The following is a 23,556-nucleotide window of genomic DNA, read 5'->3' as shown; positions in this document are numbered from 1 at the left end:
CAGGACAGGTCAGATGAAATATGGACGCCCAGGAACTTAATACTATCCACACGCTCCACTTCATCCCCCCGTATGCAAAGAGGAGCGTGCTTCGTCTTCCTGGACCTCCTGAAGTCCACTATGACCTCCTTGGTCTTGTTGGTGTTCAAAATAAGATTATTTGTTGAACACCAATGTATCAGGTGCTGGATCTCCTCTCTGTATTGAGTCTCATCATTGTCAGATATGAGACCCACCACGGTGGTGTCGTCTGCAAACTTCACGAGCGTGTTTGTGGAATGAATAGCAGAACAGTCATGAGTAAAGAGGCTGAAGAGGACCGGGCTGAGCACACAGCCCTGCGGTGTTCCAGTGTTCAGGATCAGAGTGGAAGATGTATAGTTCCCTATCCTCACCAACTGTGGACGATTTGTGAGAAAGTCCCTGATCCAGGAACACAGTGAAACTGATAGTCCCAGGTTGTGGAGCTTCAGCACCAGCTTATCCGGGAGAACAGTGTTAAAAGCTGAGCTGAAGTCCACGAATAGCATCCTAACATAAGTGTTGGGGTGCTGCAGGTGTGTCATGGCTATATGGAGTGCTAGCGAGACAGCATCCTCCGTAGAGCGGTTCTTCCTGTAAGCGAACTGAAGGCTGTCAAGTCCAACAGGGATGGCATCTCTGATGTAATTAAGGAGGATCCTCTCAAAACACTTCATAATTACCGGGGTTAGGGCAACTGGACGATAATCATTGAGGCATGTGGCGACTGATTTTTTGGGTACAGGCACAATGATAGAGGTTTTGAGGCAAACAGGGACCATAGAAAGCTGCAGGGACAGGTTGAAAATGTCCAGGAAAACTCCTGCCAGCTGGTCAGCACATGATTTCAGAGCCCAACCCGACACCTTATCGGGTCCTGCAGCCTTGTTGATATTGATGTTCTTTAGGGTAGAACACACTTGGTGCCGCTGCAGGACTAGGGGCTGGTGCTGCTCCTCTAGTTGGGGGAGGTGTACAGTCTCTCTGCTGCTCACTGAGTCAAAGCGTGCAAAGAAGCTGTTCAGGGTATCTGGCAGAGTGGGGTCATGGCTGACCTGCCGGTCACTGTGCTTATAGTCCGTAATGGTCCTTATACCTCTCCACATATTACGTGGATTGTTGTTGTTGAAATGCTCCTCAATGCGCTGTTTATATCTGAGTTTTGCTAATTGGATACCCTTTTTCAGTTCTTTCCGGGCCCTACTGTAAGCCAGCCTGTCTCCTGACCCGTAAGCTGCGTCCCGGGCTTTAAGCAGGTGCCACACTGTGCCGTCCATCCATGGCTTCTGGTTGGGAAAAACCATAATGGTCTTTGTGGGCAGGACAACATCAGTGCAGTAATGAACATAGGACAGAACAGCAGAAGTATATTCCTCAAGATTAGCGCCCTGTTTGAACACATCCCAGTCTGTATGCTCGAAACAGTCTTGTAGTGCTGAGGAGGCCTCCTCAGTCCAGATCTGCACAGTTCTAGTAGTGGGTTTAGTCCTGCAGATCAGAGGTTTATAAGCCGGGATCAGCTTCACTGTGATGTGATCTGACATGCCCAGGTGTGGAGCTGCATGAGCTTTGTATGCTCCCGGAATGTTACAATAAACCTGATCCAGTGTATTATTTTCTCTTGTTGGAAAGTCAACGAATCTGTAAAATTTGGGAAGCACTGATTTCAGTTCTACATGGTTAAAGTCCCCAGCTACAATCACAGCTGCCTCTGGATTAGCGTTCATCTGCGTGCTAATCAGACAGTACAGCTCCTCCAGTGCTAATTTAGCATTAGCCCTCGGTGGTAAATAAACTGCTATGATTATAACAGAGCCAAGTTCTCTGACCAGTTTGAACGGTCTGCACTTCACTGCCATATATTCCAGATCAGGGGAGCAGAATGTTCCAATAAGACTAGTAGCAGTACACCACAAGTTATTAATGTAAAGCTATTAATTAAATTAAGTTATTAAGTTATTAAGTTAATTAAGTTATTAATTAAATTATAAATGTAAATTAATTAAAATAAAAGTAGCTTCATGTTTTAAATCAAAATAGACTACTGCTCAAAATCGGGGGTGTGATAAGTCTCTTATGCTCATCAAGGCTGCATTTATTTGATTCAAAATACAGAAGAAGATGTAATGCTGTGAATATTATTACAATTTGTTTTCTATTTCAAAATATTTAAAAATGTAAATTATTCCTGTGATCAAAGCTGATTTTCAGCATCATTACTCCAGTCTTCAGTGCCACATGATCCTTCAGAAATCATTCTAATATGCTGATATGCTGCTCAAGAAACATTTCTTACTATTATCAATGCTGAAAACAGTACTGCTTAATATTTTTATGGAAACTGCTATACATTTTTCAAATCAGGATTTTTTGATTTAGAGAAAGTTTAAAATAACATTTATTTGAATTTTTAATGTATATAACATATATTTTTTATTTTAATGTATCTTTACTCAAAAGTAATATTGATTTCTTTAAAAAGAAAAGTAACTGATTATTTTAAAAAGGTAATTTAAATTTATTTTGATTGTTCACTGTATATATGATTAAACTATATTTCATATTTATACTAATATATTTAGCTTTGCACAGTATGTATTCTAATTCAGGTACTCAACATAAATTTCATGCAATAAAATGTAACAAATACATACATTATGTTTTTTTCAGGCACAGAGATCAGCTCTTTATGCATGGTACATTAAGGGACTCATTATGCTGTTTGTTTATCCTCTAGTTCACATTAAGGAACATTAAATGTGAAGCAACTTTGCACGTTAAATAGGAGCATGAAACGTTTGGCTGCTGTCAGCTGACTCTGGACAGAATAAATGTAGCACGTCAAACATTATATTACTCAAAGCAAGGCTGCCTGTACACAGCCATTGACAGAAAAATATTTGTTTGTCTATAAGTGATAGAAGACAGTAACCTGAATACCACTTTCCAGTAATGAACATGTTTTCAATTGATATATTCCAATTCTGTCTTGATGATGTTGGGAGATGTTTAAAAGAAAAATGTCTAAATAAGAGTCTGAGTATTTTAAAAACTTTCTTTTTATGAAAATGATATGTATACTTGTGTGTATTCAGTACAGAAAAGCTTTTACCATTTTACCACTTGACATTTAAAGTTATTAAACCAAAACTTCGTTCAAAAATGTATGGAACCAACATGAATACAAAAATTATATTTATAAGGGCTTAGATTTGAGCCCTGTATACCATATCAGGTATTCTGAACATTTGAACATTAACGTTTTAATTGTTCTAATAAATTGTGTGCTTTATTTCTGCTCTAATTTGAAATTAAACGAATGAAGTACAGTCAATGAACTGTTTTTAGTACCAATAGATGGCAGTGTTGTCTTTTGAATAGAAGATTTATTTATTTGGACAGAGAGAGAAAAAAAAAACATTTTAACTCACTTTATATGATGAAAAATAGAATAAGAATAAATGATGCATAGAAAGTTCCAAAGAGCAGCATTAAATTATTTATTTTGATCTATTTAATGCATCCTTGATAATATATACAATCTTAAAATAAAAAAAAACGTACTGCCCCAATCATAAAATATTTTATATTTAATATTTAGAGTAATATATTTGTTTTTACTTTAAAATATATCCTAATCGAAGTATCTAAGTATTTTGTGAAAGTATTTCATTTTATGAATCTACGTATTTTCATGATAATTTTTGAATGCAAAATGTTAAGGTGAAAAATCCTTTTTTCGTTTTTCCAATTGAAGCAAGACCATCTAACCAATGTAAATGAATTAATTCCAGTATCTGCTGTCCAAAATAATGGTCTGATTGATAGTTTTTGGTAAATTATTACTGAAGTTATTTTCTGATTATTTAAAAATTAATGTAGATTAGTAGATTATTGAAGTAAGTTTTACAAAAAAAACTATTTCAGTCTTTCTGATTCATTATTGCTTGCTTAATTCAATCTGTTACTTGCCGTTTCTTTGTAATTATTTGAAATTGACTACTTCTGAGTGAATTTATATATTTGTTTTCAGTGTTTCCCTTTACCTTTTGTTGCATCATAGTGTAAATAATTTTGTTCTTCATAATTGTTTTACTGTAAACATTTAGCAAAAAAGTGTAACAGCTAACCCCTACTACTATACCCTCCCCCACTTTATTGTGAAAAGCTTTGCTCCTGGAAGAGGAGGAGATGTCTTGAGTAGCCTGAAGCTCGGCACAGATATTTTATGTCCCTTGACATTCACGCTTTTGCAGACTAACTGTTTTGAGAGAGTCAGAAGTGGAAATAACAACAACAGCAAGGAGGCAGTTCAGGTCACTTCACAACAGACGTGTTGTTTCAGTTAAAGAAAATGGCACATCACCCCTTAAACAAATGCTGGGAAAATAAACGCCCTCTGGGATGGAATAATAGCCTATTTAACAAAAAAATATATAGTTGCAGATAAATGCAGCTTATTTATTGTGTCAAACACATGGTTTGAAAGTAGGTGTAGGTACTTTTCAAACCACAAGCTGCTCATGACTCATGCAGTAGCCAACATGAAGAGGCAGCATTTATCAGAATGATGCTTCTAAGAAAACATGCATCCTGAGTATTAAAAGCTGTACGGTTAAATGATTACAGAGCCAGAGATTGTGGTTAGTGTCAATAAACAAGAGGATTTGTACAACAGACCAAATGCAATCCTTGAAATTATTAATGTAAACAATGATATAGAGCCGGTTGAAAATATGGGCACTGTTTTATGGCCTGTAACTAAATACCAATCTCTTTTTATAGACATATAGCGTCCGTTACGTTTGCGCAAGTTTTTTTTTTATGTGCCTTTATGATAAGAGAGAGAAAGTGATGATAGAGAAAAATAAAATGATACGAAATGAGATGAAATGGGCATTTTATAGAATAAATACTTCACTGTGCATAACAGTTTATGCAAAACAGCTTTAAGCTTTAGATACATTTTGTTTTAATTCACAGTTAAATTAAATTAAATTAAATCATTTTATTTTTGTAATTTTTTTAAATCAGGTTAATGATGTATATGATTTTTTAACAGTGGAAATTTTTGTCCCCTATGATTTTAAAGTAAATAAGTTATTTTACCAAGTTTTACATGATAAATTATAATAGGCAAAATTATAAGTTATACATTGTGCCTTTTTAATGACTTTTTTAAGGTGTAGAATTTTATTATTATTATTATCATGCCAAAAATTTTTAGACAGCACCTTTTAAAAAGAGTTTATTTTTGGCTTTGATGGAAATAATTTAGCACTCACTATTCTAATTCTATTCTCAACAAAAGACCTCTTACACTAGCTTGCTCTATTCTTTTTCTATTCTATCCATTTTCTTTTTATTTATTATATTATTTAAAAGACCTTGTTATGTGTACTGTGTTTAAGCTAACTGAGACTTGTTATAGCTCTTATATATCTTTGCTCTCTTGTTGTTTTTGATTGCTTCCATTGTCCTCATTTGTAAGTTGCTTTGGACAAAAAGCGTCTGCTAAATGACTAAATGTAAATGTTAATAAGAGGTGGCTGGTGAGCAGACCGGAGGGACAGTGTGTGAAGATCAGAAATGCTGTTGATTTTCTCTCATGATCTAAAAGTGTTTATTAAGCATCAGATCAATTATTCTTTTGAGAGTTGTGATTAAAAAAAACACAACAGTACACCATCAATTTACATACTACAAAAACTATTAGGCCTACTAGTTTGAAGGTTTTTCAAAGTATGATCAGATCTTTATTCTAAGATGTGTGATGAATTAAGACAGACCGAAGTAATCAAAAGTGCCACTAATTGAAGAATATGACGTACACAGTGATTCCTGGAAACAATACTTGTAAGAAAAAACACAAACCAATCAAAAAACAAAACAAAAAAAACACTGTCTTTCTCTTATCATTAATGATTAAATTACACTTATTTTGCTGTGGCGTGGACAGAACATTAAATTAGCCTCAAGACATTAAAATAATGTAAAACAATATCAAGGCATCTGTTTCCTGGATCATAGTTGTTTTTTCCATTATTGATAATCATCTAGCATATGTTCAGTAATGCAGTGTGACCGCTGAGGAAAAACCAACGCGTTGCGCTCCGCTTTTGAACTTCGCGGGCACCCGTAGCATCACTCCCGGAAGACCGCGGGAAATATATATATATATATATATATATTTTTTTTTTTTTTTTGACCGCGGGAAATATTGCGGCTGAGTCAAACGAGTACGAAACGGTATTGAAAATGAGTCCTACATCCAGAGATGAGGTAGGAACACTTCTGTTTAGTGTGTTAGATGAACGTTACCTGTGTATCATAGCAATGTAAACACTGACAAAAAAAAAAAAAAACTATTATAAACACTCTTTGTTTCATACCAGCCTTTTACGGGTTCAATTAAATTCCCTAGACAGATTTTTAAAGGGACAAGGTTGTAAACAAATAAACGTGATCAAGTAAAAAAAAAATTACATTTGTATTTAATGAATACGAATTAATTAATTTAGTTTCTAGAAAATATTAGGCGTCATATCGCTTGTTTATTTATTTAGTAGGTATAACGTTACATGTTTCGTATATAGTGGAAACTCCTTTGAAAAAATTCAGATAACAAGCAAAGACCATAATAGAAGGTTTTGGTCTTGGGCCAATTATTCTTCACGTAATGCAAACTGTATTTATTAATTATATTTTGTATATTTTTTCCTGATAACTTTCCATACAATGCCATTTTCTTATTTGAGGGTTCTTCATGTCATTTCAAAGCCTTTAGACTTGACAGAGCTCACTTTGCCTGTGTAAACTAAATTGTCTGTGTGATTAACAAACTACATATTAGCTTGGCACAAACTATATTAAAGGGGATCATCTGATGCTACATGCATTTTTACTAGTTGTTTGAACTGAAATATATGTTGGCCGTGTGTGTACACAACTATCCTGTAATGATAAAAATCTACTGTTTTTTTTATCTATTAAATGCCGGTCTTTGTGATGTCACACAGATATGCCCCTCCCACAATTGTTTGATTGACAGTAGCGTTTCAACACAGGATTGGTTTCTTATTTTAGACCCACCCTGAGTGAGCTGTCAAATGAGTTAAGCGATCGAGGTGTTCTGGATGTAATAATGAACACAGCAGTCGTCATTTGCTCCTGACATCTGAGACGCAGTGGATTACATTTGTTTCTGAAAGGAATGCGCCCTCTGATCTACCTAAATGCATCTATCTTTGCATGAATCATTCGTGATCCAGCTTCACCAACAGAAGTAGTGAGTATAAGGTTATTTTAAGGAATCTAGGCAAATCGCCTTTCCTAATAATGTGCTAATTAGCAAGTTTCATGAGTGCGGCTACAGTAAACAGCGTTCTATACTAGACTAACTGAGACTTGTCATGGCACTTGTATACTGTTGTTGTTCTCTTGTTGACCTGCCTGCTTCTATTGTTCTCATTTGTAAGTCGCTTTGGATAAAAGTGTCTGCTAAATGATTAAATGTAAATGTAAACAGTCCCTTGGAAGAGAGGGGCGGGGTCAGCAGAGCTCATTAACATTTAAAGGAAAATGCTACAAAACGGCTTGCTCTGAAAAGAGCTGTTTTTGACAGGGTCAAACATTTTTTTTAGTACACTACCATTGAGTAATTTTAACCAAACTATGTTACAGACTTTTCATTAAGACCTCCAAAGAATCATATCAACTTGTGGAAAATGAACGCCCGATGTCCCCTTTAAAGAATTTCGTTGTTTTGATTTTGCGTGTATGTAAATTTTTTTGCAAGGCCGTTTAGCACATCAATATAGTGGTGCTTTTCCACTGTGTGGTACGACTCGGCTTTGTACGGCTCAGTATTGTACAGCACGGCTCGACTCCGTTTGCATTTTCACTGCATTTTAGTACCTCTTTAGAGTGGGGGGGGGGGATATTCACATGTCTTTATTGTTGTGCCTGTTCAAAACAGTTGTGTTCGATCTTTCGCTGGCTGTGCTTGTTTAAATCTAGCGGTTCTTTTGTGTTTGTGTTGCAAGTTCAGTGATGCAGGTATGATGATTTTTTCCGGCCAATCCATGATCAGCAGAGTTTACACGTCACACTTTGGTAACGGTACGGTTCACTTGGAACCTCAACCGAAGTGGTTCTAAAAAAAAAAGTACCAGGTACTGTACCCAGTGGAAAAACCCCAAAAGTGAACCATACCGAGCCGTACCGTGCAGTGGAAAAGCTCCATAGGTGTGCAGAATGTGACCATATTATGTGACCGTTTGAAACACTACAGTTCAAAAGTTTGGGTTTGGTAGAATTTTTTTATGTTTTTGAAAATAAATCTCTGATGCTCACAGAGGATGCATTTATTTGACCAAAAATACAATAAAAATAGTAATATTAGTAATATTGTGAATTGTTTTTTACAAAAAAGGATAATTAGTCCTAGGATGGCAAAGCAGAATTTTCAGTGTAAGAATTTTTACTAATATGCTGATTTGCTGCTCAAGAAACATTTCTCACTAATGTTGTAGTTGCTTAAAGGGTTAGTTCACCAAGATAGCAAATTTATGTAATTAATAACTTACCCTGATGTTGTTTCAAACCCGTAAAATCTCAGTTTAACTTTGGAACACAGTTTAAGATATTTTAGATTTAGTCCGAGAGCTCTCAGTCCCTCCATTGAAGCTGTGTGTACGGTATACTGTCTATGTCCAGAAAGATAAGAAAAACATAATCAAAGTAGTCCATGTGACATCAGAGGGTCGGTTAGAATTTTTTGAAGCATCGAAAATACAATTTGGTCCAAAAATAGCAAAAACGACGACTTTATTCAGCATTGTCTTCTCTTCCGTGTCTGTTGTGAGAGAGAGTTTAAATCAAAGCAGTCTGGATATCCGGTTCGCGAACGAATCATTCAGTTCACCAAATCGAACTTAATTGTTTTAAACGGTTTGCATCTCTAATACGCATTAATCCACAAATGACTTAAGCTGTTAACTTTTTTTTTAATGTGGCTAACTCCCTCTGAGTTCAAAGAAACCAATATCCCGGAGTAATGCATGCACTCAAACAGTAACGTTACACTGACTGAACTGCTGTGAAGAGAGAACTGAAGATGAACACCGAGCCGAGCCAGATAACGAACAAAAGACTGACTCGTTTACAAGTGAAGAACCGGTTGCATCGGTTTTCGGATCACCAGTAGTTCTTTCGGACAGTTCGATTCAATAAACCGGTTGAAGAAAGCAGTTCACCGGTTCTTTTGCGCTCGATGTATAATGGTGTCATTTGCGATGATTGCCCTTGATTCAAGCCTTCGGTTTACCCGCGCTCATAACACTAGCACAGAATCAGTTCAGAATCAATCACCAAAAGAATCAGTTCAGTTCAGACGCCCTGTGAGTCGGTCTGCTTCACGCTGAATCACACATGCCCAATATCATCAGCTCCTCGGTTCACGAATCGGACGCGTCTGACAGAAACGGTTCTTGACTCGTGAATGAGTCAATGTTTTGTTCGTTATCTGGCTCGGCTCGGTGTTCATCTTCAGTTCTCTCTTCACAGCAGTTCAGTCAGTGTACTGTTTGAGTACATGAATTACTCCGGGATATTGGTTTGTTTGAACTCGGAGGGAGTGTCAGCCACATTAAAAAAGTTAACAGCTTTAGTCATTTGTGGATTAATGCGTATTAGAGATGTGAACCGTTTAAAACGATTCAGTTCGATTTGGTGAACTGAATGATTCGTTCGCGAACCGGATATCCAGCTGCTTTGTTTTGAACTCTCTCTCACAACAGACACGGAAGAAAAGACAATGCTGAATAAAGTCGTCGTTTTTGCTATTTTTGGACCAAAATGTATTTTCAATGCTTCAAAAAATTCTAACTGACTCTCTGATGTCACATGGACTACTTTGATGATGTTTTTCTTACCTTTCTGGACATGGACAGTATACCGTACACACAGTTTCAATGGAGGGACTGAGAGCTCTCGGACTAAATCTAAAATATCTTAAACTGTGTTCCAAAGATAAACGGAGGTCTTACGGGTTTGAAACAACATGAGGGTAAGTTATTAATTACATAAATTTGCTATCTGGGTGAACTAACCCTTTAATGTATTTGTGGAAAGCATAATACATATTTTCAGTTTTTTTTGAAAGTTTTATAGTAGGGCTGTGCAATTAATCGCATTCGATTATCATGCGCATCTCATGCTGCATTCACATCAAAGCAGGTGATGATGATTTACAACTAATCACGGGACCGGCTTTACTGACAAGATGCGCATGACAATAGAATATAATTAATTGCACAGCACTATTTGAAATGAAAAAACATTTTTGGAATATAAATCTTTTTTAGCATTATAAATTTCTTTAACATGTTTTGTTTTGAATTAATTTAATGTTTCCTTTCTGAAGAAAAGTACAAATTTCTGTAAAAGTCTTTCTTTCAAAAAAACAAAAAAAAACAAAGGTTAGATGTTATCTTAGACTGTAAACAGTCATTATTTATAAATTGCTAAAATGACTCGAAGCGGTGAATAGAATATAATGTAACAAATTTAAAATCATAGTGAAAGTGACAGCCATATGTGACCCATACTCAGAACTCATGCTCTGCATTTAACCCATCCAAAGTGCGCACACACACACCCGGAGCAGTGGACATCATTTATTCTGTGGTGCTGGGGGAGCAGTTGGGGGTTTGGTGCCTTGCTCAAGGGCACCACAGTCGTGGTATTGCCGGCCTGAGACTCAAACCCACAACCTCAGGGTTAGGAGTCAAACTCTCTAACCATTAGGCCATGACTTCCCCCACGACTTAATGAAACTAAACTCATGTTACAACCCTTAAGAACAAGTTGTTTGAAACATGTTCATCTCAGTTTTTTCACATCATTTTGTATCATTTTTGCATTGTTACAAATTACAGGTAACCCCAGCCTGTATGGTATAAACCAGAGGTGTTCAGCCCCACTCCTGGTGTAACACCCAATGAAATCCGTTTTATTTTTTCACACATTTTGTTATTATTATTATTATTATTATTATTACTTTCCCAGTTTAAATTTTTCTAGATTCCATCTAAATGATGTTTAATTTAAAAAAAGAAAAAAAAGGTAATCAACTGAATTCATAAAACCTCAACAATTTAATAGTTTATTGTCATTATTATAGGGTCCTGTGAAATATTTTATTTTTTTCCACTGGAGGGCCTCCTTCTAGCAGAGTTTGGCTCCTGCCCAGTTAACACGCCTGAAGCAGCTGATCAAGGTCTTCAGGGTCACTAAAATCTTTCAGGCAGGTGTGTTGGAGCTCAACTCTGCAGGAAGGTGGATTGTTATTGGTTTTTTGCTGTCATTTTATTTTTATTTTTTAAATATAGTCCTGCTCTAATGTCATTCTCTTCATTGGCCCTGAAAGAAACTCCAGTCTAGGTCTTCTAAGTTTATGTAAAGTGCTGAATATGGCTCTCGCTCCCCTCTCTCACTTATTATACTTTTTTTTGTTGCTGGCCAGGCACTGTGTTACAGAATGATTTATTCCTCAAGCGCTCAGCATTTTCAGTGTGTGTGTAACTCTTAAATACCAGCCTACCTGCTGAATGGCAGATCCATGTTTGAAAGACCAGCTTCCCATAAGCTTGTAGAAATCACTTGAGTCACCCACTGTGTACGGCCTGGGATTAGACTCAGTTGGGACAGATAGGATGTCAAGAGTGAGACTGTTCTTTATACAGAGGAAAGCAAGCTCATGGCTATTCTTTGAATGTCCCGCATCCATCTGCGGCCGATGCAGAAACAGCATGGAGAGTTTCGCATTACCAACACCCCAGAAAACACGAATCTGCTCCCTGCCTGTCCTGCTGAACAGCAAATTGAATTTTGATTGAAATGGTGGCAGTGGCAGCTGTGAGTGGCATATTCAGTGAAATCGAATTTAGAGAGTGATGCTTTACGACTGCAGCTCCAGATGTTAGTTCACTGATAGGTTCTCAGCACCGCTTGTAATTGAAGTTTACTTCCCTGCTGCAGAATGGCAAATTACTGTCTGAAGTGTCTTGTGTGACCTCCAATTCTGCAGTAAAAACTGTCATTTTACCTTTGTTATTTTGTAACATAGGGTTTGCTAATGCATTATATTAAAGGTATAGTTCACCGAAAAACTGTTCCATTAAGCCATAATGCCTTTCTCCATCTTCTCTGAATATTATGGTTGAAAACATTTACTTATAATGATTATTTGTAGTTAAGGCAGCATCTACTGTTTGCTTTATTTTATTTTAGCTTAATCGGTAGAATATTAAATAGATGTGTAAATTGAATCCAAAATGTTTTCAAATCAAACCACATTTAGTAGTAGTCATCAGAGACTCTCGAATCACAGGTGGTCACAGGAGATGTATTTGAATGTTAATAAGATGTAAACAGTGATCACCTGTACGAGGTTTAAACGGGGAGGTACAGTGGCGCACCATTTTTGGGCTTTATTTAAAATTCCATTCCTCTGTCTTTGGCCTTCTTTTAGCACACTGTTATCCCAATGCACACTTGTACACTTAGACCTACTGTACTTGCACTTTGTTACAGCACTGGTTTATTTTTACTCTGTGTCCTCTCTCTGTCTTCCAGCCTCCTAGCCCTGGAGAAATGGAGCAGCGTGAAAGAAAAGCCAGCACAAGTTCATCTGAGGATGGAGACAGTGATGGTAATGACAGCAGGAGGGTGGTTGGTAAGTATGTCCTTTGATTTTTTTTATTTGATTTTTTTATGTTGCATTAGAAAAATAGTCACATAAAAAGCATTGTGACACCATGTTTTATAGTGTTTGAATAAATTAAGTAAATCATTAATCACTTTTTGCCATGGATTGTTACAGGGAAAGTTCACCCCAAAATGAAAATAACTTACTAATTTTTATAATGTTAAAATATATTTTGAAGGAAAAGAATTTTAATGAATTTTAATGAGTCATAGGGGTCCAGTGCTGTTTTGGACCCCATTGGCTTACAGTGTATGGACCATTTTCTTTTTTGTTTTTATTTTTTATTAATAAATGGGTGAACTGTCCCTTTAAATCATAATGCCACTGATCCTGTATCCTCTGGATATTATAGTTAAAAATAATTAATCTCCGATAGAAGAAACTGCATATACCATGACCAGAAAACCGTTGCCTCAGCACTAAACTGGCACATAAGCCTGCTTGCTTCCTCACAGCTGAGTCCTACTTTCAACATTTCCTAAGTCAGCACAAGGACGAACACGGTGACTGAGCATTGCTTCACTGTAGATGCACCTGTTGAGGGTGAACACACAGTTTGTGTAGTTAGCAAATCAATCAAATTCCTTGTTTCAACCATGAGGAATAAAATATTTTCTTTTTTTTTTTGGTCAGACTGTAAAATTAGGATTCATTGTGATGCTTTTTTAGTTTTAGGCATTTTGAACAACTGTAGTGGAATCTGACTTTAAATGCCTTTAATATTACAAATATTTTCTCAATCAATAGTTTTTCAGTTTAAGTCTAAAAGGAATTTGGTATTTTTCCAAAAGATTATTATTTTTTAATGTAAAGATTATTATTCTTTTTTGCATCCTGGCATTTTCACATTGAAAGAATTCTCTTGTACTCAAAAGGATGTACTGAATTAATATAAACATACAGTTAAAAGTAATATTATGAAATATTATATATATATATATATATATATATATATATATATATTTATATACATATATATACATATAATACATGTTTTGTATTTTAATAGATTTTAAAATGTAGTTTTGGCAGTCATTCCTCCAGTCTTCAGTGTCTCATGATCCTTCAGAAATCATTCTAGTATACTGATTTGCTGCTCGCGAACATTTCTTGTTGTTTCAATGTTGTATTCAATGGTTAATATTTTTGTGGAAACTGTTATACTTTTTTTCAGGATTCTTTAATGAATAGAAAGTTCAAGATAACTTTTTTTTATTATTTGAAATATACATTGTTTATAAATTTGCAAATGTCTTTACTGTCACTTTTGATTAGTTTTATGCATTCTTGCTGAATAAAAGTATAATTTTATTTTAAATAAATAATCTTATTGACCTCCCAAACTTTTGAACATTAGTGTATTTGTTCATATTTCTGCTAATATTTGCTTCTGGCGGTTCCCTTAATTAATAATAAGTGTTTTTCCATAGAGCTCTCTGTCTCAGGGCTCATCTGCATCCAGCCTCAGTATAACATTGCATACACACATAACCTTGCTACTCATACCTGTTTATCTGATCTATTGCTCCCTGGTCTCTAGAGCTCATCACCAACATCTCACTTCAGTAGCTCTCATAGTCTGTGTTATGATCCATAAAATGCTTTCAATCATCCCTTCTGCAGAGCTGTTGCAAATCTAAAATCTTCCTGAGTGAAAACAGCACAAGTCTCTTCCATTCTCCTGACTCCTGCACAAGGATACTTGACCACACATGAGTCTATTTTTTTATTTTTATGATTTGCCCTACTAAACCAAGAGGCACATATAATGTCCAATATGTACATCAGTACAGCACATTTTACATTTGGCATAAAATATAATATAATGGCAGGGGAAACACTGGATTTGTTATTTGACATTTCATTTTCAAAAATAAATGTTCAGCATTTTATCCAAGCATTTATAAAGAAAAACTTTACATTTATCATTTTCTTAAATGTGTACATAATTGAGAACGTGGATTTGCGCATCTTCTCAGTTAACAATGGCTCTGTGTAGTAAAAGCTGCTCTATGTGAAATCACGCACCTGATGGAATTTACCGCTGATTAGAGAACCGGCTTTACTGACGAGATGCGCATTAACGATCGGCCGATCGTGATCGGAGCAGCCCTACTTTATTTGTAACGCCAAGAAAGAGTTAATCTGTCATGTATGAGAAGAGCGTGTTGTCGTGTAGCAGCCATTAAATGTGTGGGACACCAACTCCTCGTTTTCTATCTCTTTCATTTCATGGATTTAAGGAGTTATCTAAGTCAAGGCGGACAACTTAAGTGACTACAGGCTCTAATCCTCCTGCGCTCGCACGTGCTGTGTGTGTGTGTGTGTGAAATGCAGGTGCTGAAGTGAAATAGCTGGGCAGTTTTATTTTAATAAGCAGCCTAATAAAAATAATAGTTATTATTATTATTATTATAATCTAATACATTAATAGGAAAATGAGCCTAATATCGTCTTGATTATCGACAGAGAAATCTGCTTATGTCGATATCTCTGATTATCGTCGATACACGATACTATCGTCTATCGGCACAACCCTAATTTTTAGCGTTATCCAAAAAACATTGTATGGGTCAAAATTATACATTTTTCTTTTTTGCCAAAAATCATTATGATATTAAGTAAAGATCATGTTCCATGGAGATATTTAGTAAATTTCCTAACATAAATATATAACTTAATTTTTGATTGGTAATATGCATTGCTAAGAATTCATTTGGACCACTTCAAAGTTGATTTTCTCAGTATTTAGATTTTTTTGCCCCATATTAATCTGATATTGTCAGATTGTCAGATGAAAAATCAAATTGTATTGCATCGTGAGTTGAATGAATCATTACATTCCTAGTTTTTTCTGTATAATTGATTAAATAAATGCAGCCTTGGTGAGCATAAGAGACTTCTTTCAAAATAGATTAAAAAATATGGCTGACAGTAAACATTAAAATGGATCTTTTCTTATTTTATTTTATTCTTGACATTAATTTATTTGTTTATGGTCTTCTAATTTAAATATTTTGTAGCGGTATAATTTATTGTAATTTAAAACAGTCACTCACGTTTTTGAAGATAGACTTGAATGTGCATGATACTAACCTAAATTTTTATAATTCATGACTGAAAACATTTTGTAACATGATATTGATGTACCATTTACATGGTAATGCAATGTCTGATTTTAAAATGAGTTTTAAAGTATGAATTTTGAAGTTAAGTTTTCAGTTAATATATAACTTCTGATGATTTCTAAAATGTGATAGAGAAAAAGGCAACGAAGAAGTCTTTTTTTTAAACAAAGGTCAAAACTCCTGTTATAATTTAGATTTTTGAGGGTGCACTCTTGTCATAAATTGATCTATTAATTTTACTACATAATTTTTAACAAAAAACATTGATAAAATATATATTTGGGAGTCTTAGACCTTTCCAACAATATATAGTTTGTCAAGATTCGATTAGATTTGATTGTAATATAGTGAAGTAAACCTAGGCGTTCCGTATTCGGGACGGGGTGACAGTTAAGGGGTTAAATAATAATGATTATATTTAGATTTTTTTTTTCAAGCAATATTCCACTTATGTGGCACCATGAGACCTCTGGTGGTGTATGATTTGATTGCAAATCACTTATCTTAGTGAGGGTCAGAGTGTCATTCTTAGATTTTTATTTGTGTACCAAGGTTCCCGCTAAATTAGGTTGCTTGCCAAAGGCAATTTTTAGTCTCATTTGGTGCATGTCAAGTGTTAATTTTAAGCCATGGCTGCGTTCGTTCCTCAAAGTCTTTCTGAAATTGCATGATCAAGAGTGAAGCTTCCACAGAGATTGAGCTCCGTATCACGAAATGATACCAGCTGCCTGGGAGCCACTTCACACTGTAACTCCAGCAGTTATATATTTCAAGATCATTTAACAATAATCATCCTTTCATGCATTTTTAAAGTGCTACACTGTTGTGTGCGTGGTGTAATAAGTCATTATGTATATAAAACTGCATTGATAAAGGCTTCAGTGTTTTTGTTCTCTTTATTTAGTGGCTGTGTTGGAAGTGAAAAAAGGATCCAGAGGGAAAACAGCAGGTGTTGAGTCTCCGGCCCAGTTGCAAGCTTGGCAGAATGATCTGCACTTTATGATTATTTCATGGGCTTTTATGCTCCCCGGCACTGATTCAATACTCAGTTATTGAGCTTTGGCTTCTGTTGTTGTGAATGTCACTTCAGGTTTGCAGGATTCATGGACTGAATAATTTTCTCAGCAGCAATTCAACTTAAATTGAAATGTAAACCAGGATTGGACTCCAAGCCTAGGTGGTATGATGGCATGTATACCATGCAACAGTAACCGAATACTTGAAATACTTCCATAGGCTTTTGGAAAAACCCATAGCATATTTTTTTCCAATAGTTTTCAGTGGGAGCGACGTGTTTTTAAAACGCCAGCAGCGCTACAAAGTGGTACTGAATGTTCAACTTTGGGCAATATGCAGTGCTCATCTCTGTTAGTTTTCAGTCATCCATCCAATCACAGTGGAGGAGGGGCAGGGCAAAAACCGCACCGACCAACTGTCATGTCCTACTTGTACTACGACTGAACGACAATGGAGAAGTTAAAATTGATATTAAAAATAAGTAATGCAACATTTAATTTGAGTTGTGTCTGCCACATCAACGGCTATTCTTCAACCAAAGTGCCTCTGTAGCATTCGCAGGCGCCTGCCATTTTCAGCTGCCTAAAAACGCTTTGGTTGAAACACGGCATAAGGACCTGACTTTCACCTGATCATGTACATGTTTTTTTTTTCACAAAATTTGTTCACAAAAAAACAAAGGATCTAACTTATAATCTTGTTGTGATAAGAAAATCCCTGTTTTCTGTCAGCATCTTTGTTCGTTCATCACTTTGGTTTTGAATGATGGAAATTGTCTTAAAACCTTGTCTTAATGGTTTTTTTTTTTTCTCTTCAGATTGCCAGCATAACCCTGAAGCAGGTAGACCCAAGGGTTGCTCTGGCTCTGCTCAACCTGAGGACTCTAGCTCCAGAGATGGGAGTCCACGAGCGGGCAGCCCTGTGGCGAGAGCATTGTCCAGGGACAGCCACAATCAGGGGTCCAGCAGCTCAGAGAGTGACAGCAGTGAAGACGGCAGTGATTATGGTGAAGTGCACAGAATGAAGAGCAGTGTCATGCATATCAAGGTGAGTTACAATCATAATGTAATCATTTGTGCTCTGCATTTATCCCATCTAAGTGCACACACCATGAACACCAGGGCTCAAAAAATTTCTAAATCACTGCCCTTCAGATTTTGGTAGCCGGAAATTAGTTTAACTAGCCCGAAAAAAATAAATACTAAATGTTTTAAATGGAGAAAATTGGATAAGTCAAAACATCAGTAAAAACATTTTTAAAATATTAGTAAAAGCTAATACAAAATATTAATAATATAAAAATACAAAAATGGACTATAAGTCGCACCTTTTTTCGTAGTTTGGCTGGTCCTGCGACTTATAGTTAGGTGCGACTTATTTATCAAAATTAATTTGACATGAACCAAGAGAAAACTTTACCGTCTACAGCCGCGAGAGGGCGCTCAATGCTGCTCAGTGCTCCTGTAGTCTACCACTGAAAACATAGAGCGCCCTCTCGCGGCTGTAGCCTGGCTAATTTGTGAAGTGAAGTGACATTCAGCCAAGTATGGTGACCCATACTCAGAATTTGTGCTCTGCATTTAACCCATCCGAAGTGCACACACACAGAGCAGTAAACACACACACACACACTGTGAACACACACCCGGAGCAGTGGGCAGCCATTTATGCTGCGGCGCCCGGGGAGCAGTTGGGGGTTCGGTGCCTTGCTCAAGGGCACCTAAGTCATGGTATTGAAGGTGGAGAGAGAACTGTACATGCACTCCCCCCACCCACAATTCCTGCCGGCCCGGGACTCGAACTCACAACCTTTCGATTGGGAGTCCGACTCTCTAACCATTAGGCCACGACTTCCCCTTCCCCTTGGACTGATGCGACTTATACTTAGGTGTGACTTATAGTCCGAAATATACGTATGTATTCATCCAGAGCTACTGTATTGCATGTCTTTTAAATTAATTATTTAAAATACTTAATTTCAAAGTCAGAAGTAACGTGCAAACAATTTTATGATCCAATGTGAATTTTTAAATGGATTAGTACTAAACATTGCTAAATCTAAATTCGTGCTCTGCATTTTATCCATCCGAAGTGCATGCACACACACACACTGTGAACACACACCCGGAGCAGTGGGCAGCCATTTATGCTGCGGCGCCCAGGGAGCAGTTGGGGGTTCGATGCCTTGCTCAAGGGCACCTCAGTCTTGGTATTGAGGGTGGAGAGAGCACTGTACATGCACTCCCCCCACCCACAATTCCTGCCGGCCCGAGACTCAAACTCACAGCCCTTCGATTGGGAGTCCGACTCTCTAACCATTAGGCCACGACTTCCCCTAAATCATGAGAACATGAAGTATATGATGTCATGCGCTAATTAGCATATTTATGACGTAGGTGCGTTGTATTGTATTGCCTCCCTATGCTCACATACTGAGATTTAATTTAGCCATTTAATTTAATTCTCAATAAAACTGTTTTTTCAATTCAATTCAATTCAAGTTTATTTGTATAGCGCTTTTTACAATACAAATCGTTACAAAGCAACTTTACAGAAAATTATGTTTCTACAATATTTAGTAGTAGCTAGTAGTTTGTGCACGTTTGACAGGATTTTAGAAAAAATAAAAAAAATTATAATAATAATACAAGACGTAGTCAGCTAGACGATGAACTATCAATATTATTAATTAATAGTAATTATATGATGCAGTCACACATGTAGCAATAATTGTTAGTTCTGTTTATTGATTCAAGGTTAGGATCATCTGGGGTCCTCTGAGGGTCGGCATCATCTCTTCTCAGGTGTTCTGGGTCCAGACTGGAGCTTGTGTAAATCCTAGTTACCACGGGATGTAAATAGAAACAAATAGAGACATCATTAGCATAGCTGCTGATCCAACAAAGTAAAATTAGTTTAACCCAAGCTAAAGAATAAAAATGCAGATGCAACTACACTCACAATTTAAGAGATGCATTATTCGAATGCTTGGCGAAAGAGATGCGTTTTTAATCTAGATTTAAACAGAGAGAGTGTGTCTGAACCCCGAACATTATCAGGAAGGCTATTCCAGAGTTTGGGAGCCAAATGTGAAAAAGCTCTACCTCCTTTAGTGGACTTTGCTATCCTAGGAACTACCAAAAGTCCAGCGTTTTGTGACCTTAGGGTGCGTGATGGGTTGTAGCGTGGTAGAAGGCTAGTTAGGTACGCAGGAGCTAAACCATTTAGGGCCTTATAGGTAAGTAATGATAATTTGTAACTGATACGGAACTTAATAGGTAGCCAGTGCAGAGACTGTAAAATTGGGGTAATATGATCATATTTTCTTGACCTCGTAAGGACTCTAGCTGCTGCATTTTGGACTACCTGTAGCTTGTTTATTGACGAAGCAGGACAACCACCTAGAAGTGCATTACAATAGTCCAGTCTAGAGGTCATAAATGCATGAACTAGCTTTTCTGCATCAGAAACAGATAACATTTCGTATTTCGTAGCTTGGCAATGTTTCTAAGATGGAAGAATGCAGTTTTTGTAACATTGGAAATATGATTTTCAAAAGACAAATTGCTGTCCAATATAACACCCAGATTTCTGACTGTAGAGGAAGTAACAGTACATCCGTCTAGCTGCAGATTGTAATCTACAAGATTCTGTGTGGTGTTTTTTGGTCCAATAATTAATATCTCTGTCTTATCCGAATTTAATTGGAGAAAATTATTTGTCATCTAATCTTTTACATTTTTAACACACTCTGTTAGCTTAGATAATTGGGAAGTTTCATCTGGTCTCGTTGAGATATATGGCTGAGTATCATCAGCATAACAGTGGAAGCTAATTCCGTATTTTCTAATAATATTACCAAGGGGCAACATGTATATTGAAAATAGAAGGGGACCTAGGACGGATCCTTGTGGCACTCCATATTTTACTGATGATAAATGAGATGACACCCCATTTAAGTAAACAAAATGGTAGCGATCGGACAGGTAGGATCTAAACCATCTTAGAGCCTGCCCTTGAAAACCTGTATAGTTTTGTAATCGATCTATGAGTATGTCATGATCTATGGTGTCGAACGCAGCACTAAGATCAAGTAAGACTAGAAATGAGATGCAGCGTTGATCTGACGCAAGGAGCAGGTCATTTGTAATTTTAACAAGTACAGTTTCTGTGCTATGGTGGGGCCTGAAGCCTGACTGAAATTCTTCATACAGATCATTTTTATGCAGGAAGGTGCTCAATTGAGCAGACACAACTTTTTCTAAAATTTTAGACATAAATGTAAGATTTGAAATAGGCCTATAATTTGCCAGTACACTAGGATCTAGTTTTGGTTTCTTAATAAGAGGCTTGATAAGCGCCAGCTTGAATGGTTTTGGGACGTGACCTAAAGATAACGACGAGTTAATGATATTGAGAAGCAGTTCTTCGGCTACAGGTAACAGCTCTTTTAGTAATTTAGTGGACACAGGATCTAATAAACATGTTGTTGGTTTAGATACAGTGATAAGTTAATTTAGCTCTTCCTGTCCTATATTTGTAAAGCACTGCAGTTTATCTTTGGGTGCGATGGATGAAACTGAAGTGTTAGACGCTGTAGAATCTACATTTGCTATTGTATTTCTAATGTTATCTATTTTATCAGTGAAGAAATTCATAAAGTCATTACTGTTTAACGTTGGTGGAATATTTGAATCAGGTGGCGTCTGGTAATTTGTTAATTTAGCCACTGTGCTAAATAAAAACCTTGGATTGTTTTGGTTATTTTCAATGAGTTTGTGTATATGCTCTGCCCTAGCAGTTTTTAGAGCCTGTCTATAGCTGGACATACAGTTTTTCCATGCAATTCTAAAAACTTCCAAGTTAGTTTTTCTCCATTTGCGTTCAAGACTACGAGTTACTTTCTTGAGAGAGTGAGTATTACTGTTATACCATGGCACAGTACGTTTTTCTCTAACCTTTTTCAATTTGATGGGGGCAACAGCTTCTAATGTATTAGAGAAAATAGTGCCCATGTTGTCAGTAATTTCATCTAATTCATGTGTATTTTTGGGTACAAATAGCAGTTGAGATAGATCAGGCAGGTTATTTGCGAATCTTTCTTTGGTGGCTGGAACAATAGTTCTGCCCAGACGATAACGCTGAGACATATAGTTAATATCAGTTATACGCAGCATGCACGATACAAGGAAATGGTCTGTAATATCATCACTTTGGGGTACAATATCTATAGCAGTAAGATCGATTCCATGCGATATAATTAGATCTAGTGTATGATTAAAACGATGCGTGGGCCTGGTGACATTTTGCTTGACTCCAAATGAGTTTATTAGGTCAGTAAACGCAAGTCCTAATGTATCATTTGCATTATCAATGTGAATATTAAAATCTCCCATGATTAGCGCCTTATCAACTGTAACTAGAAGGTCTGAGAGGAAATCTGCAAATTCTTTTAGGAATTCTGTATACGGCCCTGGTGGTCTATACACAGTAGCCAGAGCAAGAGATACATTAGACTTCTTTTGCATGTCTGACAGTGTAACATTTAGCAGAAGTATTTCAAAAGAGTTAAACCTGTATCCTGTTTTCTGGGTAACATTGAGAATATCACTATATATTGTTGCAACACCTCCGCCACGACCAGTCTGACGGGGCTCATGCTTATAACAGTAGTTCGGTGGAGTAGACTCATTTAGACCAAAATAATCATTTGGTTTTAGCCAGGTTTCAGTCAAGCAGAGTACATCAAAACAATTTTCTGTGATCATTTCATTTACAATAACTGCTTTGGGTGTGAGTGATCTAATATTTATGAGCCCAAACTTTAAAAATTGTTTTTGTTCATTTACTTTACATGTTTCTGGTTTAATAACGAAAAGATTTTTTCTAGATCCTACATTAAATTTATATTTTGACCACTATTCGGGGAACAGACACAGTCTTAATAGTTTTTACAGCGCAAGTACTTTTATCATTTAAGCGGGTGGAACAAAACTCATCATAATAGTTATTAGAGAATTGTCTTACTAGTCACATGGAGCGAAATGTCCTGGAGATGTTGTCAGAGAGCAGCTCCGACTCTGCTGGGGTGTAATCCATCAGCGCGAAACAGCCTAGGACGCTCCCAGAAAAGATTCCAGTTATTAACATATAGCAGTTTCTGTTCTTTACACCATGACAACAACCATTCATTTAAAGCAAAAAGTCTACTGAACCTTTCGTGTCCTCGTCGATACGTGGGCAGTGGTCCTGACACGACGATCGTCGCCGTGGGCGTCGTGCTGCGAACCGTCTCGATCAGGCTGCTGAAGTCCCTCTTCAGCGTCTCCGTCTGCCGCAGCGTGGTGTCGTTAACCCCGGCGTGAAGCACGACCGCTCTGGGGCTCTCGTCGGCCTTCAGGATCGTGGGTATCTACGCAGAAACATCGAGAACACGAGCACCAGGCCAACAATGAGTGTGCACTTTACCTTCGGCTAACGTAGCACTTACGTGTCGGACGATGGAGTCTCCGATGATCACAGCGTCGCGTCCTGTCTCGCGGAGGGGAGCGAAGCGGTTCCGGATGGAGATGTCGAAGGCAGGAGGGGGAGAAGTCGTCGCCCGGGACCCGGCTTGCG

The 23,556-nt window shown here is 36.9% G+C and overlaps 1 pseudogene; it reads left to right on the top strand.

Annotated features, from left to right (window-relative positions):
- Nucleotides 1-6,249: 6,249 nt before the first annotated feature.
- Nucleotides 6,250-23,556, top strand: part of LOC132153292 (pre-mRNA-splicing factor CWC22 homolog) — a 60,498-nt pseudogene continuing 43,191 nt past the window's right edge.

Source organism: Carassius carassius, chromosome 11 (genome assembly GCF_963082965.1).
Source record: "Carassius carassius chromosome 11, fCarCar2.1, whole genome shotgun sequence".
Classification (NCBI taxonomy): domain Eukaryota; kingdom Metazoa; phylum Chordata; class Actinopteri; order Cypriniformes; family Cyprinidae; genus Carassius; species Carassius carassius.
This window is presented reverse-complemented; position numbering and strand designations above follow the sequence as displayed.